The following is an 18,297-nucleotide window of genomic DNA, read 5'->3' as shown; positions in this document are numbered from 1 at the left end:
CTGGTCAATTGACGTTACTGGATCTATGACGCTGTTTGCTGCTCCTTTCTCCACACCATTTCATGTCGTTGCACTGGTCCATTGACGTTACTGGATCTATGACGCGGTTTGCTGCTCCTTTCTACACACCATTTCATGTCGTTGCACTGCTCCATTGACGTTACTGGATCCATGACGCTGTTTGCTGCTCCTTTCTTCACACCATTTCATGTCGTTGCACTGGTCCATTGACGTTACTGGATCTATAACGCTGTTTGCTGCTCCTTTCTCCACACCATTTCATGTCGTTGCACTGGTTCATTGACGTTACTTGACCTATGACGCTGTTTGCTGCTCCTTTCTACACACCATTTCATGTCGTTGCACTGCTCCATTGACGTTACTGGATCTATGACGCTGTTTGCTGCTCCTTTCTCCACACCATTTCATGTCGTTGCACTGCTCCATTGACGTTACTGGATCCATGACGCTGTTTGCTGCTCCTTTCTCCACACCATTTCATGTCGTTGCACTGCTCCATTGACGTTACTGGATCTATGACGCTGTTTGCTGCTCCTTTCTCCACACCATTTCATGTCGTTGGACTGCTCCATTGACGTTACTGGATCCATGATGCTGTTTGCTGCTCCTTTCTCCACACCATTTCATGTCGTTGCACTGTTCCATTGACGTTACTGGATCTATGATGCTGCAGGTTGCTCCTTCTACCACACCATCTCAGTCATGCCTCTGCTCCATTGATGTCACTGGATTTATGACGCTGTTTGCTGCTCCTTTTTCCACACCATTTAATTTCGTTGCACTGGTCCATTGATGCTACTGGATCATTGACGCTGTTTTCTGCACCTTAACCCACACCATCTCAGTCACGCCTCTGTTCCATTGATGTTACTGGATCTTTGATGCTGCTGGCTGCTCCTTTTACACAACATCTCAGTCACGCCTCTGTTCCATTGATGTTACTGGATCGCTCAGTTTGCTGGCAGCTCCTTCCTCCGCACAATCTCATGTCGGTGCACTGTTCCATTGATGTTACTGGATATTTGATGCAGTTGGCTGCTCCTTCTCCACACCATCTCTGTCACGCCTCTGTTCCATTGATGTTACTGGATCTATGATGCGGCTGGCTGCTCCTTCTCCACACCATTTCATGTCGTCACACTGGTCCATTGATGTTACTGGATCTATGATGCTGCTGGCTGCTCCTTTCTTCACACAATCTCAGTTGCTGCTTTTTTTCATTGATGTTATTGGATCTATGATGCTGTTTGCTCCTCCTTTCTCCATACCATCTCATGTTGCCGCACTGTTCAATGGTGTTACTGGATCTATGATGCTGTTTGCTGCTCCTTCGACACCATCTCAGTCATGCCTCTGTTTCATTGATTTCACTAAATCCAGTATGCTGTTTGCTGCTCCTTTTTCTGCACAATCTCATGTCGCCGCACTCTTTCATTGATGTTAGTGGATCTTTGATGCTGCTGGCTGCTCCTTTCTCCACACCATCTCATTTCGTTGCACTGGTCCATTGACGCTACTGGATCTATGACGCTGTTTGCTGCTCCTTTCTCCACACCATTTCATGTCGTTGCACTGGTTCATTGACGTTACTGGATCTATGACGCTGTTTGCTGCTCCTTTCTCCACACCATTTCATGTCGTTGCACTGGTCCATTGACGTTACTGGATCTATGACGCTGTTTGCTGCTCCTATCTCCACACCATTTCATGTCGTTGCACTGGTCCATTGACGTTACTGGATCTATAACGCTGTTTGCTGCTCCTTTCTCCAAACCATTTCATGTCATTGCACTGGTTCATTGAGGTTACTTGACCTATGACGCTGTTTGCTGCTCCTTTCTACACACCATTTCATGTCGTTGCACTGGTCCATTGACGTTACTGGATCTATGACGCTGTTTGCTGCTCCTTTCTCCACACCATTTCATGTCGTTGCACTGGTCCATTGAGTTTACTGGATCTATGACGCTGTGTGCTACTCCTATCTACACACCATTTAATGTCGTTGCACCGGTCCATTGACGGTACTGGATCTATGACGCTGTTTGCTGCTCCTTTCTCCACACCATTTCATGTCGTTGCACTGGTCCATTGACGTTACTGGATCTATGACGCTGTTTGCTGCTCCTTTCTCCACACCATTTCATGTCGTTGCACTGGTTCATTGACGTTACTTGACCTATGACGCTGTTTGCTGCTCCTTTCTCCACACCATTTCATGTCGTTGCACTGCTCCATTGACGTTACTGGATCTATGACGGTGTTTTCTGCTCCTTTCTTCACACCATTTCATGTATTTGCACTGGTCCATTGACGTTAATGGATCCATGACGCTGTTTGCTGCTCCTTTCTCCACACCATTTCATGTCGTTGCACTGGTCCATTGACGTTACTGGATCTATGACGCTGTTTGCTGCTCCTTTCTACACACCATTTCATGTCGTTGCACTGCTCATTTGACGTTACTGGATCTATGACGCTGTTTGCTGCTCCTTTCTCCACACCATTTCATGTCGTTGCACTGGTCCATTGATGTTACTGGATCTATAACGCTGTTTGCTGCTCCTTTCTCCAAACGATTTCATGTCGTTGCACTGGTTCATTGACGTTACTTGACCTATGATGCTGTTTGCTGCTCCTTTCTACACACCATTTCATGTCGTTGCACTGGTCCATTGACGTTTCTGGATCTATGACGCTGTTTGCTGCTCCTTTCTCCACACTATTTCATGTCGTTGCACTGGTCCATTGACGTTACTGGATCTATGACGCTGTTTGCTGCTCCTATCTCCACACCATTTCATGTCGTTGCACTGGTCCATTGACGTATCTGGATCTATGACGCTGTTTGCTGCTCCTTTCTTCACACCATTTCATGTCGTTGCACTGGTCCATTGATGTTACTGGATCTATAACGCTGTTTGCTGCTCCTTTCTCCAAACGATTTCATGTCGTTGCACTGGTCCACTGACGTTACTGGATCTATGATGCTGTTTGCTGCTCCTTTCTACACACCATTTCATGTCGTTGCACTGGTCCATTGACGTTACTGGATCTATGACGCTGTTTGCTGCTCCTTTCTCCACACCATTTCATGTCGTTGCACTGGTCCATTGACGTTACTGGATCCACGACGCTGTTTGCTGCTCCTTTCTCCACACCATTTCATGTCGTTGCACTGGTTCATTGACGTTACTGGATCCATGACGCTGTTTTCTGCTCCCTTCTCCACACCATTTCATGTCGTTGCACTGCTCCATTGATGTTACTGGATCTATGACGCTGTTTGCTGCTCCTTTCTTCACACCATTTCATGTATTTGCACTGGTCCATTGACGTTAATGGATCTATGACGCTGTTTGCTGCTCCTTTCTTCACACCATTTCATGTCGTTGCACTGGTCCATTGACGTTACTGGATCTATGACGCTGTTTGCTGCTCCTTTCTACACACCATTTCATGTCGTTGCACTGCTCATTTGACGTTACTGGATCTATGACGCTGTTTGCTGCTCCTTTCTCCACACCATTTCATGTCGTTGCACTGGTCAATTGACGTTACTGGATCCATGACGCTGTTTGCTGCTCCTTTCTCCACACCATTTCATGTCGTTGCACTGCTCCATTGACGTTACTGGATCTATGACGCTGTTTGCTGCTCCTTTCTCCAAACCATTTCATGTCGTTGCACTGCTCCATTGACGTTACTGGATCCATGATGCTGTTTGCGGCTCCTTTCTCCACATCATTTCATGTCGTTGTACTGGTCCATTGACGTTACTGGATCTATGACGCTGTTTGCTGCTCCTTTCTCCACACCATTTCATGTCGTTGCACTGGTCCATTGACGTTACTGGATCTATGACGCTGTTTGCTGCTCCTTTCTTCACACCATTTCATGTCGTTGCACTGGTCCATTGATGTTACTGGATCTATAACGCTGTTTGCTGCTCCTTTCTCCAAACGATTTCATGTCGTTGCACTGGTTCATTGACGTTACTTGACCTATGATGCTGTTTGCTGCTCCTTTCTACACACCATTTCATGTCGTTGCACTGGTCCATTGACGTTACTGGATCTATGACGCTGTTTGCTGCTCCTTTCTCCACACCATTTCATGTCGTTGCACTGGTCCATTGACGTTACTGGATCTATGACGCTGTTTGCTGCTCCTATCTACACACCATTTAATGTCGTTGCACTGGTCCATTGACGTTACTGGATCTATGACGCTGTTTGCTGCTCCTTTCTTCACACCATTTCATGTATTTGCACTGGTCCATTGACGTTAATGGATCCATGACGCTGTTTGCTGCTCCTTTCTTCACACCATTTCATGTCGTTGCACTGCTCATTTGACTTTACTGGATCTATGACGCTGTTTGCTGCTCCTTTCTCCACACTATTTCATGTTGTTGCACTGGTCCATTGACGTTACTGGATCTATGATGCTGTTTGCTGCTCCTTTCTCCACACCATTTCATGTCGTTGCACTGGTCCATTGACGTTACTGGATCTATGACGCTGTTTGCTGCTCCTTTCTCCACACCATTTCATGTCGTTGCACTGGTCCATTGACGTTACTGGATCTATGACGCTGTTTGCTGCTCCTGTCTCCACACTATTTCATATCATTGCACTGGTCCATTGACGTTACTGGATCCATGATGCTGTTTGCTGCTCCTTTCTCCACACCATTTCATGTCGTTGCACTGGTCGATTGACGTTACTGGATCCATGATTCTGTTTTCTGCTCCTTTCTCCACACCATTTCATGTCGTTGCACTGGTACATTGACGTTACTAGATCTATGACGCTGTTTGCTGCCCCTTTCTCCACACCATTTCATGTCGTTGCACTGGTCCATTGACGTTACTGGACCTATGCTGCTGTTTGCTGCTCCTTTCAACACACCATTTCATGTCGTTGCACTGGTCCATTGACGTTACTGGATCCATGACGCTGTTTGCTGCTCCTTTCTACTCCTTATTCTTTCTGGAAAATATTTTCAAAATATAGATACAAATACTTACCTATGAAAACAATACTACGAAAATGGGTACTTAATCTCTCACTGTTCTTGATAGGTGCTGTACTTGTTCTGCTCTGTATACACAACTGGACCTATGATACTGGTTGCTGCTCTTTTCTTCACCATCTCAGTTGCTGTTTTGTTCCATTGATGACACAGGATCTATGACGTTGGTTGCTTCTCCTTTCACCACACCATCTTAATTCCTGCTCAGTTTCATTGATGTTACTGGCGTTGTGACAGTGATTGCAGCTTCTTTATCCACATTATTGCAGTCTTTGTAGTTACATTGATGCTGGTTGGTGCTCTTGTTTCCACACCATTTTTGTCGCTGCTCTCTTCCATTGACGTTATTAGATCCATGATACTGGTTGCGCCTCTTTTTGCCACACCGTCTGCCACTGGTCTGTTGCATGAAGATGATTTCTGCTCCTTTCTTCACACCATCTCAGTCGCTGCTCTGTTCCATTGATGTTATTGGATTCCTTATTGTTGCTGCTGGTCATTTCCATTCATGTCACTGAATCTCTAATGCTAGTTTCTACTCATTTGTCTACATCCCAGTCGTGGGTCTGTCATTTCATCCATCTTGTTTCCATCTGGACCAGCTCTTTTCTCACCCGTCACTTTTCCACATCGTCTGCTGCTCCATTCGTCCTGTTACCATCTCTTTTGCTGCCCCATTCTCCGCTGTCTTTATCATTGAATGGTTGTTGCTGCTTAATTTTTTGCTTCCTTTGTACCACTGGATTCCAGTTGCTGGCTCCATCTTTTTCCTATCTGTCATGATTTCATTTATTTTAGCGTCTAATTCAGCGCCATTCTTTCATAGAAGGTACTATTTTTTGTCTTCTTTACTGCAACAATGTTTACATTATCATTTTTTTCTTTTTGGCTAATATACTTTAAAAAAATGTCCAGCAGTTAATCTGTCAGTCCTATTGATGAAATTATAGAATTCTTCCGCATTCATCTGAGTTGGTAGGGTGTTTCCTATAACTAAGAATTTATAACCCCTGTTTTACTTTTGTCTCTATAATACAGTTGAGATCACATTTCAATTACAAAACTGATCTATAGATTTTCTACAATTGAAACCTTGATAATTATGAATGGCTTAAAGATCCTATGATAACTAAGCACCCTTTGTATACTAACCTAGACAAATCATAAAATGCTAAAGAATGAACATATAAATGCATTAGGTCAAAAAGAACAAAATAGTTTACACTAAAACATAAAAGGAATAAAAACTCTTCTATAATAATCATAAAAGAAAATGTCAAACGATTTTTTTTTTTTTTTTTTAAACTGTGGAAGCAATGTATGTTTTCTAAGTAGTAAGAAATCTTACAAAATCATTTTCATATTAAAATTAACCTTGTTCAGTAGTGAATGTCATTCTAATGTGTTTTATATAGATTATGGATCTTTTTGCTTCAAGAGTTCTCAATAATTAAAAGTACAGAATAGTTAAAGAAATAAATCTAGCTAACAGTATGTACATGACATTGTTGCTTTTATATCAATTAGACTGGGCTAGATTAAGGAGAGTTAGAGAAATGTACTAGATTTTAGGTCATTATTATAATCTTTTGCAAGTCAAGTATTTTTTTTTATAACTGCCGCTATGGCCATCTTACCATATCTATAAATCTTCCTCAGTTGCTGCAGTTTACATTTGTTTGCCTCAACCGTCATCACATGATAATCTGTCTCATCTGGCTCCATTTTCTGCAATAAAATACTTACTGATTTACCCGTTTCTTGTCTTATTGTAATTTCATTTCTACCAAACCAGTAGCTGCTGCCTTACACCTTACTCCTTTTTATTTTTTAACACCAAATATGGATGCTGCTTTTAAGTTGTTTCTGCATTGGGTGCCTGTTGTCACTTGTTCTCATTACCTGTTCATAACAATTTTTACTGTTTAAAAGAAAGAAAAGTTGACTATCATAGTTCAAGGGAACCCAAAGGCTCCTTTTTCATGAACTACTATACCGAGATAGGGATAGAAAGAGGGGAGGGGCACTCCTTTTCCAGGATCACTCTACTTAGCATTATAAAGTGAGAATCTTTAAGCAGAGGGAAGGGATATCAAGTAAAATTTGATTGTTTGGGATGATTTAGCCTTTGTATAATACGCAAACACTATGGCAAATCCATCAAAATGAAATTGTGTTGAACCAAGTATTGAATTGGATAAATGCTTTAAATCCATTTTTTTTTTTTTTTTTCAATTAAATCCAATAAATTTCTCTTAATTGAATTAGTAAATTATTTAGAAAGTTATGTTTTTTTTTCTTTCATATCTAGGTTTGGTGGTTTTATGTATTTCTCCATAAAAACATTTTAGACTATATTTACAAAATGAGCCGTTTAATTATATTCCGGACGATTATACTGATCACAGTGTATTTGGGTACGTACTGACCTTTCTGCAAGTGCATTGGTTATAGTGAATCTTCCAGAAATTTTAAAGATGGTCATATAGTTAAAACTAGCATGCTAGCTGGTGTTGCCGGGGCATAATATTTTGAATATTTTAAGTTATGCAGATTTCACATTTATTATCAAAGAGAAAATTTTCTAATGATTATATTTTAACTAGCATGGATACTCGGCGTTACCCGGGTGGACAGCAAGTTCAGTTTGGACACAGCTGACTCCATCGTAAAACATAAAAAAAACACGAAAAGGTATCATCCAAGCGAACCTCTTTAATGCTGCCTTGATCTAGAAAGATTTCGTTACGGTCTGTTGCAACAAAAACAAACTAAAAATTCATTTTTCAAAATAAAGTAGAAATTGTTTTATCCGAAATAACTGTTATAAGTCACATTATGTAACTCGGAAATAAGAAAAAGGTCTTGTTTCAATTTTAAAGAATTAATAAAAAAAATCTTAACCTGTAAACAAAAAAATATAAAACCTAGATAGTCATTGGATTAGCATTTTTGTTTGTTGTAAATAAAAACTTCTCCAGTTTACTTAAATTCTGATAAAAAAAAAAGTTACATGCATGCGAACGTCAAAACTAAAGCCTACAAGGCAATCTCTAAATTCACTGGTCCACAACGCTGATTGTGAAATAACACTGGAAATTCTTTTATTTAAACCAATTAGAAAAAATGCTTGACACATGCGCAGTCCTTTACAAAGAGACAATTTTACTGACCCTACCTTTGTTTAAAACATTTCTATAACAAAATAATTGACCGTTTTTCTAATTCTCACATGTTATGCAGCTGAGGGCTTTCAGATGGTACCAGTCTCAACCCGGTCTGATGCAGCTGACATACATTAACACACACCACTGTTTACGATTTATATAATAGATATACATGTAGTGATTTAGAAAAATTTAATACAAAAAACTTTCAACTTGGACATTGTGAGATTTGGATTTCAAAATATTTTACTTGCAAAGAAAGGTATGTAATCATGCAAAGACAAAATGATAATTCCCTTGTAAAATTCAAAATGCTAGTGCTGAGAATGAAAGTAATATGTGCAATTTTTTTTTGTTTTTTTGTTTTAAGTATAACAAAATATATTTTATAAACAAAGGGAAACAACTATGTAAGGAAGAAGTAGTTAATCCACCTTGTATTTTCAATTTTAAAAATGAATTTTGAAATTCGAAAATTCAATTGTGTTTTTAATAAATATAATAGAACTGTTAGTAATCAATAGGGCTAGGACAACAGCATATTCTTTTCTTGTTTTGACTCTCAGGTATCTTGTATGTTTTTATGTAGAGTGATGTGAGCTGATTAATTGTGTCTGTGTCGGATATATACTCAAGAGTAAAAACAATAAAAAAATATTCTGTTGTCATAGCCCTAGTAATCAATGCTAAAGACAACAGTCTAATCTAAATGTAATAAGGCTGCAAGAATTGTTTGAATTTACTGTCCTTAATAAATCTTACAAAAATAAAAAATAAACGAACACGGTAATGCAAATGAAATAAAAATTTGTATTAAGTAAATATGTTCGTTTCTAGTTTAAAATAATTATTGAATAAGTTTTTTCTTTCAATCTAACATCTTATCTAGTGACATTTTAAAAGTTAGACCTAGATAGCATTTAAGATGACATTAAACAAATTTTGTGCTATTGACACTAACATATTTTGTTACAATTTATATATAAAAAAAAGTCCAACCCAGGTAACTAATATAAAATCTTAATTAAAACCATTTCAATTATAATGGAGGGAAATTACCCTTTTAATTGAATATGAAAGTTGTCTCCCTTGAAATTTAAGTTTTTATTCATTTTTCTGTATTGTATAAAGTTTAAAATATGCCAAGAAAAATACTTCTATATAACAGACGACGCATATAGACAAGTATTTTCTATATTCTATTTGTTCATATTGACAATGTATTTTCAATAGATTTAACCATTTAATTGTATCAATATTTTTCAGGAATCATGAACACCGTTATTTCATCTTAATAAATGCAAAATACATATTGTACTTTTACAGTTAATAAAGGAAATTAAATTTATACAAATTTTGGTTGTGTACATGTGCACGAATTTTACACATACCAATTTTAGCTTAAGGCGACAAATTATCGTCAGAAGAAATAACTTATACGAAATCTACATTAAATTTATGTACTAAAATGTTTCGCTATTATTGTCACTTGAATTTTGGTAAAATTTAAGACCATATGGCCACTCCCAATTCCTCCTTTATTATAAAACTACATTATCCAATTTTTAGAATATGACATCACTGTTCTGTGACTAGTACATACATCATAAAGATTCTGTAAGGCTTTTAAAATGCAATAGTAAATATGAAAATATTTTACTAAAAGATGCAATTTCATTAGCTATATTGCAATGTGTGTGTGTGTATAAAATGAAATTGCATCTTTAGTAAAATATTCTTTTTTTTTTATTAATTCCTAAAAGATCTTTAAAATCCATTGTAGAAAAAAGTTTTCTGCTTGAATTACCTCCCTTGATAAGACAAGTTGTCTTCATAGACTCACTTCATTAATATGGACTACCATTTTTTTTTCCAGAACGTTATTATCTCCCTTGATAACTTTCCTTACTTTGAATTGCGGTGTGTTCCCTTGTGACAAATGTTGTCTATTAAATCACAGACTGAAGCCATGCGGTAGGTGTATCAGAATTTTTGACACCCCTAACAGAAAACTGCGAATAAAATATAGAAAACTCGTAATTTCTCTTTCTAAAGTGGGTTATTTATTTTCTTTATAGAATATACTTTCAAAATAAACTATTTAAGTTGTTTAAAAAATAGAAATATTATTTTTCATTTTTTAAAAAACAGTGTTTACAAAGTACGTGCGTGCGCTCAGGCAGCCATTTTGTTACGTAGTGAAATCAATTGATTTTTATGAGATGAATATTTTTCAATTTTTAAACTTTAAAAATCTATCAAAATTTTCCTATTCGTTTAATTGTTACGTTTTTTTCAGGGTGAATGTAAAATTTTATGCTCTTTCCGATAAACTGAATATAATATTTTAGACAAACGTTGTTTTATAAATTCACCCCTCCCCATTTTGAAATGTCTATGAGAATTTTAATAATTAATTTTGGTTGACACGTTTTATATATCACAAATTGAAGATAAAACATTAATAAATAAAATACTTAAATTTAAAACAACAAAAAAATATCACTTATCTGTAAATTTACCGGTAAAGTCCAAAATGTAAATCCTTTTTTCGATAACCACGTGTTTTTTTTTTTTTTTTAAGTGGAAGCTTAATTTTTGTTTAGAATTTTCCAGTCAAGATTTATATTTTTATATTTAATTCCTGGTTTCCTTTTTTCGATATTAAAAAAAAGAAGAAAAAACCCTATAATGCAGATTTATAGTATAATAAATAAAAAATTCAGGTATTTCTTTAAGATATTAAAAAAAAAAAAATTTTAATTTCATATCTTCGTCATTCCGTAATGCGTGTAAATCCAAAAATAAAAGATCCCAGTTTTCATGTACGATAGCGTAAACGCACCAACATTAAAAAAAAAAAAGGACGATAAGTTATCTCCCTTTTAAGCAGACTTATTTACTTGTCTTTAAAGAATTTTATTGGAATAATGGTGAGTTTTTTTTGTTTTTTTTTACTACACGTATTTTTTTACTTTCTGTAACTGATGAGAAAGTTGTATTTAAATTTTATTTTGACTTTTTAAACTTTATTTGAGTAAAAAACATGAATTTTTCAGGTAATTTCTACACTTTATTGCCGAAACATTTTCGGCGATAAAGTAAAAGTTACTACGTTTGTATTATTACTGTCTCTGTCTGTACACATAGATTAAAAAGAAAGTGGTCTAAAAACAAAAATATAGCAAATAAATGCTATCAAAGGCAAGATAAGTTACTTTTCTACCTAACTGGATAATATTTTAGTGTCTTTATTTAATGCAACAATGTTGCAAAACAAACCCACATGTTGCAATGTGGGTTTGTTTTGCACGTATAAGCAGTATCAGAATTTTTGACACCCCTAACACGAAACTGCAAATAAAATATAACTCGTAATTTCTATTATTGCAAACTTTCTATCATGTTTTATAAATCTGTCCAAGGAAATTTAGATTTTCTTATTTTATTGTTTAAAAAAAATTGAATCCAAACCTTTTATTCTGAATTCAAAATGTCTGCTGGAAAAATTTATTTTCTTGTAAAAAAAAATTGAAAAACTTTTTATTCTGGAATTTAAATCTGTCTAAAGAGAATTTATATTTTATTTTGTTTTAAATAAAATTATTTAAACTTTTATTCTGATTTCAAAATGTACGCTGGAAAATTTTATTTATTTTCTTGTTTTAAAGACATTTGCAAACTTATCTTAATTTTTTTCCCCTGAATTTAAAATAAACTCAATTTCTTTTTTATTTCAATAAATTCAAATGGAATTTCTGTCTTTCTGCTTAATTTCTCACATCTTTGAAGAATTTATAAGAAATTATTTGATTAAAATCTTACTTACATTGGAAAATAGGAAATGTCAATCCTAAAGTGTTCTGTTTATATTTTTGATATATACATAAACCTTTGTTTATTTTATACATAACGGAATAAAAAAACTTATATTATAAAGATGTTTTGGTTTGTTATTACATTAAATGTTTGTTTAATCATATAGGGTAAATATGAAGAATTCCACCCTTTATTTATATAGGGTCAATATGAAGCCACCCTCGAAAATTCCTTTAAAATTACGGCCAAATCTGTTCATTGCAATGTGGCCATAAAGTGGGTGCCCATTTGACGTCACATCATTATAGAAAAGTGACCCCCCACTTTGTGACCATTTGTAAAATTTTTTATCTTGGAAACTACTAGTTTCGTTTGCCGTATATATAAATGGTTATTTCCGTTTTCAGCGCCTCCGAAAACCTTTAAAAGTGGAAAATTTGAAGGAATATAATCCAATATCGAGATTATTAAGGTTTCTGAATTAGTGTTTTTTTTTTTTTCTTATAGGCGTCCGTACAAAAGTAAGTGATAATCTTAACATCCGGTGTCTTTACAACTTTCTTGAAAGACACGCGTTGTCGCGATATGTGTTGGAAAAATCCTTCCATTTAAAAAATACATGGATTATAATACATAAATATGAATAAATTCTCATACAGGAAGATTAAAAGAAAGCATATCTTACTCATGGAGCAGGTAAGTGATATTTGGCCAGATAAAATCTATATCGTAAGATTCAACTAGTGTTATTTTTTCGATATTCCGTGAAATGTTAAGTGAAGAAATCCAAGGAAAAATAAATAAAATTGTTTATTTCTCTATTAAAGCTTTTATGATATTAAAATTTGGTCTTTGCTCGTTTTATTGAAATAAAATTTACGGGTTTAAATTACGTTTTCATATTGTTATAATCTGATAGACAGATAGGTGTCTATTCAAACAACTGTTTCTTATGGCGACTCGGCTGAAAATTCTAATACTGCTAGCCATGCGGGTAGGAATTTTGTGAAAAATTACCTCCTTTATACATTAAAAAATAGCTCCATATGAACTTTGATAATAGGTTTACATCTTTACATCGTATGCTTTCACATTTCATATTCAATAAAAAAAAAGGAAGAAAAAAAAAGATAACTTATAAAAAACAAAGTTAATGATTTTTTTTAGTTGAAGTTATAGAAGCCTGACAAAGAGAGAAAACTATTAAAACAAGTTTAAATTTCTCAAATGTTACATATGAAAATATTTTTGATCCTGCTCATTTTTTAGAAGTTTAAAAATAATCAACTTTGAGGGCGATAACTGGCAGTGACTAAGAAAATAAGCACATTTTGAAAGAATTTAGGACGTTGAATAATCGAACAAATGTCGGAAACAAAAACAAAAATATAGGTGTGCGTTTTATTAATGTAATTACTTTTACCATACTTTTGCAGTTCTGAAAATTGAAAATGTAAAAATGCTGGCATTACTATTTTCTGGGAAATAGAAAAAAAATTTTCTGGGAGATTTCCCCATACACATTTAAATAAAAACACCATTGATATTGGATAATCGACAAGTTGTTTTAGAGAGAGCGGTTTTCAAAACAATACGAATTAGGCTTAAAAAAAAAGGTCACTTTCAAGTTGAAAACATTTAGAGAAACTAAAATCATGTTAGCTTTTTACTTACCTGAATTTGTCTCTAAATGAAGACCCCTGTCGAAACCATATGGATTTTAGTAGAGCAGCAGCCAAAAAGGCTGACTTTAGTCTCTTAATCTATTTGGGATTTTCTGAAGCGACTTTTGTTGAACCAACGAAGACAAGCAACAAGAAAAAAAAAAATACTTCCTCAGAAGAGCAGATAAAGATGAAATTTCAGTCTGTTAGAGTTACAAAATCAAATCTTGAATGGTCGAGTTGTCAAATTTGGTCTTTCATGTGTAGTCATCTAATTACCACCAAAACCATTCGTTGATGTCAATAAACAGCGCAGATATGGGTTCGTTGATAGACTTTTCATAAGAGTGGTCCACTGTGGACAGCTATGGGTTGTTCAATGTAAACACCTGTGGTCCTAGTACAACTGGACAGCTAATAGGCCATACAGCCACTGGATGCTGATGTAGGGGGGAAAGAACATGGGAGGTAATTAAAGTGTCAAGCAAGGTGGTTGTTCAATAAAATTATCAAAATTATTTTTATTTTCAAATATGAATGAATTTTGTATTAAGAAATTTTTTTTTAAGTAGATGAAAAATATAAAATTTAAATGAATAAAAATCAAATTTTTGAAACAGAAAATTTAAGATTCCTTCTCCAAATACCTTGTTGAAAAGTAGATATTTTTCTTGTAATTTGAAAGCCTTTTTATTGTATTGAGACGATATTTTTTTTACTTTATTGAACAAATGCAATTAATAGTATGATGAAGTGATTCCTTCATTATGTGCAGTCAGACATTTTTCATATATGAAATATCAAGTTTCAAAATAGAAAAAAAAAAAAAAACAAGCTAACTCGCACCACAAACCTTTAAAATGCTCCAAACTGCTTCCAAATTAGAACATGAGGTATAAGAAGCTGAAAAGGGACTGGAAGGCATGTTTTGAAGCATACAAAATATCCTAGAGAGTTTATTGTTAAAAAATCTTTTAAGTTGAAAAAAAAAAAAAAAAAAAAAAAGTCTAATATATGAATATTCCTGATTATGTATCTACTGCAAAAACGTGAAGGTCATTTAAAGATTGACACTTGTATGAGAAAAGAGCTATTTTAATATATAATTTAACCATAATATTTTAAACAGAATTATAAAAAGTTGTTGCATTGTTAAAATCTATCAATTTTCAGATAGTAATCAAACATTTAAATCAAATATTTATAATATATTTTTCAATTAAATAAGACTTTGAACCCATGAATCTGGAGAAAGGGTATTTTTATAGAATCACTGGCGTCTAGTTTACTTTTTGTATTTTTGATCAAATCCATTACAAATTATTAGTTTGCGAAACTTTATTCCGGCCTTTTTGTCTTACCTTGTTATAAAACACCCAATTAAAAACAAGTGATTCTATAAAATATCCCATGTTTTTTGTACATAGTTTTATATTAGAAAATTTTTTCTTCATATAAAAACCATGTTTTTTGTAACAAGTCAAAATTTCCTAATTTCATTTGGGAAAATAAAAGATGGAATTAAATATGGAGTAAATGGTAAAAATCACGATATATTTATTACCTGCAGTTTATCAATTTTGTGTCCAACTTGTGAGAAGGGAGATGAAATTCCCCTGGGTGTTTCACTGTTGAAGAGGGGAAGCAGATAAATCTAAGGACAACGTCTGCTGCTTATGTTCAAGCACGAGTCACATTCAGATTTCTGTGGCCAGGGAAATAAATGGGTACAAAAGTAGTTTCCACAACAACAATAACTACCAACACTAACATTTTGGTGAAAAATTAATTTACAATCTAGCAATAAGTTTTCTAAAAAAAAAAAAATATAAAAATGGATTTCAAAATCATGTGAAATGTATTGAAACGTATGAAGATTACATTGTTTTCTTTTAGCAATTATTTCAGCATATGTTTACATGTCAAGTATTCTTTTTTAAAATAAGCACAATCCTAAATGGATTTTGATTTGAAATCATCTTTTATTTAATATTTTTAAAAAATGTCCATATTCATCACCTTCATTTTAATTGCATCATGTCAAACTGCAATTTTACCAGACTGACAATTTCAAATCAAATTAAAGCGCAATTTTAAACTCATGTCATGTATTCCAGCTCATTGGTGCTTCTAAAAGAAGCAAAGTGTTATGTTGTATATAAAAAAAATGAACATGAAAAGAAAAATTGTTTTAAATATCTTTGAAAACGAGAAGATTAAGTCTTACAAGTAAAAGAATTCAATAAATTTTGCTTGAAAAACAAATTGCATTACTTAAAATGGGAGAATCATAAAATGTTTGAGTATGGGAAACTAGAGGGGGGGGGTTGATCTGAGGGACCATATCGAGTGGCTACCTCACAAAGGTAAAAGAAAAATCCAGTTTCATAAAAAGGTCTGCACAGAAACTGATAAGGGTGACACTTTATATCCTAAAGGTCGGATAAGGTGTCATCTCTCCAGAGTGTTAAAAAAAAAAAAAAAAAAAAAAAAAAAAAAAGAAGCAAAATTCAGATTCCCATTCTTAAGTAAAAAAAAGTTAAATGTTTAAAGTTATAAACTAAAATTTCACAGACTATAGAAATCAAAATGCAAGTTGTTATTGAAGAGAGACACTTACATAAATCATTTCAAAAGTTGGTCCCTTTTTTGTACCCATCAGCATCTTCCACAAGCAGGCAAGTGTTTTTTACAACAATGTCAATTCAGGGGACAAAAGCTCCTAACTTGGTCAGTTTAAACCCCAACTCACCAGCCATTATTTCTGAAGTGGTTTTATAATTTCACTTGTTCAGCAATAGAGATTGTGGCCTTTTTGCAAATCAATAATGCACACCTGGTTGTTTCAGTCAACGAAGCAGATGCTACATAGAATATAAAAAAATTCAGGGAGCAAAAAGAGTGGACAAAAGTTTTGGAAAAATATTTTTTTTTTCAAGTTTAAAACTATTTTATTTAAAACAGAAAATGGCCTGAAATGTAACAATTTCATAATCACAGTTCTTTATATTTTTCAATTCTAGACTATTTACTGAATAGGTACGTGCAATTTAATGATGGAAACTGATAGGGGTGGGGTGGGGGGCATGGTTTTTTTTTAAAGCTGACTTTTTTTTTTTTGTAGGTTTCCAATTACATTTGTGTTTGAAAGTTAATCTCTAAAAGGAAAAAAATATTTTTTACACATAAAACAGTTGTCAAGCTGATAAGTTCAACTAAATTTGGAATTTAAATACGTTGTAAAATCCCTTTTAGAAAGAGTTTTCTGGGACTATTTCAAAGATAATTAGTAGTCTTGAGATATTGAAAAAAAAAAAAAAAAAAAAAAAAAACTTGTTTGTACAAAAAATAGCTTGCCTTACCCCCAAAAGCTAGAGTTTAGTAACATCTATTTTTGCACAAAAAAAAAAAAAAAAAAAAAAAAAAAAGAAAAAAAAAAAAAAAAGACAAACGTTGCATATAAGTTCTACGGAAGCCCAAAACGCCAGAAAGGCAATTTTAGTTAAAGAGGAATTTGAAAAATATCTTAATTTTTGTATTTCTGGAGGTTTTTTTCTTTTTCAGGATTATAAAAAAAATCTCACCGATATTTACACGAATCATGCATATACCAAGAAAAATATTACATTTGAAATCGTGAGAATTATTAAAATCACAAGAATTTTTTTCAATATCATTTTATGAAAATATTAAAAACACTTAATTCAATGATATTGTTTGAGAAATCGATTTTTCTTTAGTTATATTGATTTCACTAAAATGGATGTTATAGGCTTTTCATTGTAATATCCTGAAATATTTAACATTTACAATGCTTTATTTTTATATATAAAAAAAAAATCATACTTTTTTAGTACTTGAAAACTTTAACAAAAAATACATTTAAACAATTTTCATTAAAATTAATTCATTTCCTGAAATTTTAAATGAATCAAAATGTTTATGCATTTTAGGGATCGGCCATTCATTTTGCACGTACCTAAAGAATTAGAATTAAAATCTAGTTAGTATTACGCATGCAACTTGAGAAAAAGTTTAAAATGTGTTAATATGTTAAAATGGGGGTCCAAATTCCACCCAATGTTGAATAATATTGACATATTTCAAACGTTTTTCTCAAGTACCGGATTAATACTAAATGGATTTTAAATTCCTCAAAAATAAAGACTAAACAGAATTTTTCTCGCATGGTTAAGGTAGCAAGATGGGGTCCTAAAAATCTTGTCTCGTTATCAGGTTGGGGAAAGATTGGTCACATTTGCATCGAAGAACTTAGTTAATTTGAATAAACTGCCGAGTTGTTGACTTTGAACAGAAAAAAACAAATGGTGTAACAATTAAATCAAAAGTCAAATTTCGAAGTTAACTCGGCACGTTATTCAAAAAGGGGCTAGGTATGTACAGATGACCAACCTTTCCCCAAACTGATAACAAGACTGGATTTTCGAACACCATCTTGCCACCTTAAACAGTTTTAATACTTTTTTCTTAATATTTTTCTACAATCGATAATGGCGGTCAACTAAATTTTTATAAGAAAAATTGGTGCAAGTCTATTATTGGGCCGAAAATGAAGTCGGTTACATGGA

At 33.9% G+C, this 18,297-nt stretch overlaps 1 long non-coding RNA gene across 2 annotated transcripts in view; it reads right to left on the bottom strand.

Annotated features, from left to right (window-relative positions):
- Window positions 1-18,297, bottom strand: part of LOC145277971 (uncharacterized) — an 87,172-nt gene that overhangs the window by 66,403 nt on the left and 2,472 nt on the right. For both annotated transcript variants that reach the window (XR_013868266.1, XR_013868262.1), the window contains exon 2: window positions 16,329-16,572. This is a non-coding gene — a long non-coding RNA (uncharacterized LOC145277971). The remainder of the gene's footprint in view (window positions 1-16,328; window positions 16,573-18,297) is intronic.

This window comes from Euprymna scolopes, chromosome 6, assembly GCF_053919585.1.
Source record: "Euprymna scolopes isolate OS-2025 chromosome 6, ASM5391958v1, whole genome shotgun sequence".
Classification (NCBI taxonomy): domain Eukaryota; kingdom Metazoa; phylum Mollusca; class Cephalopoda; order Sepiida; family Sepiolidae; genus Euprymna; species Euprymna scolopes.
Note: the sequence above shows the minus strand (reverse complement) of the source record. Positions and strands in the feature narration are given on the sequence as shown.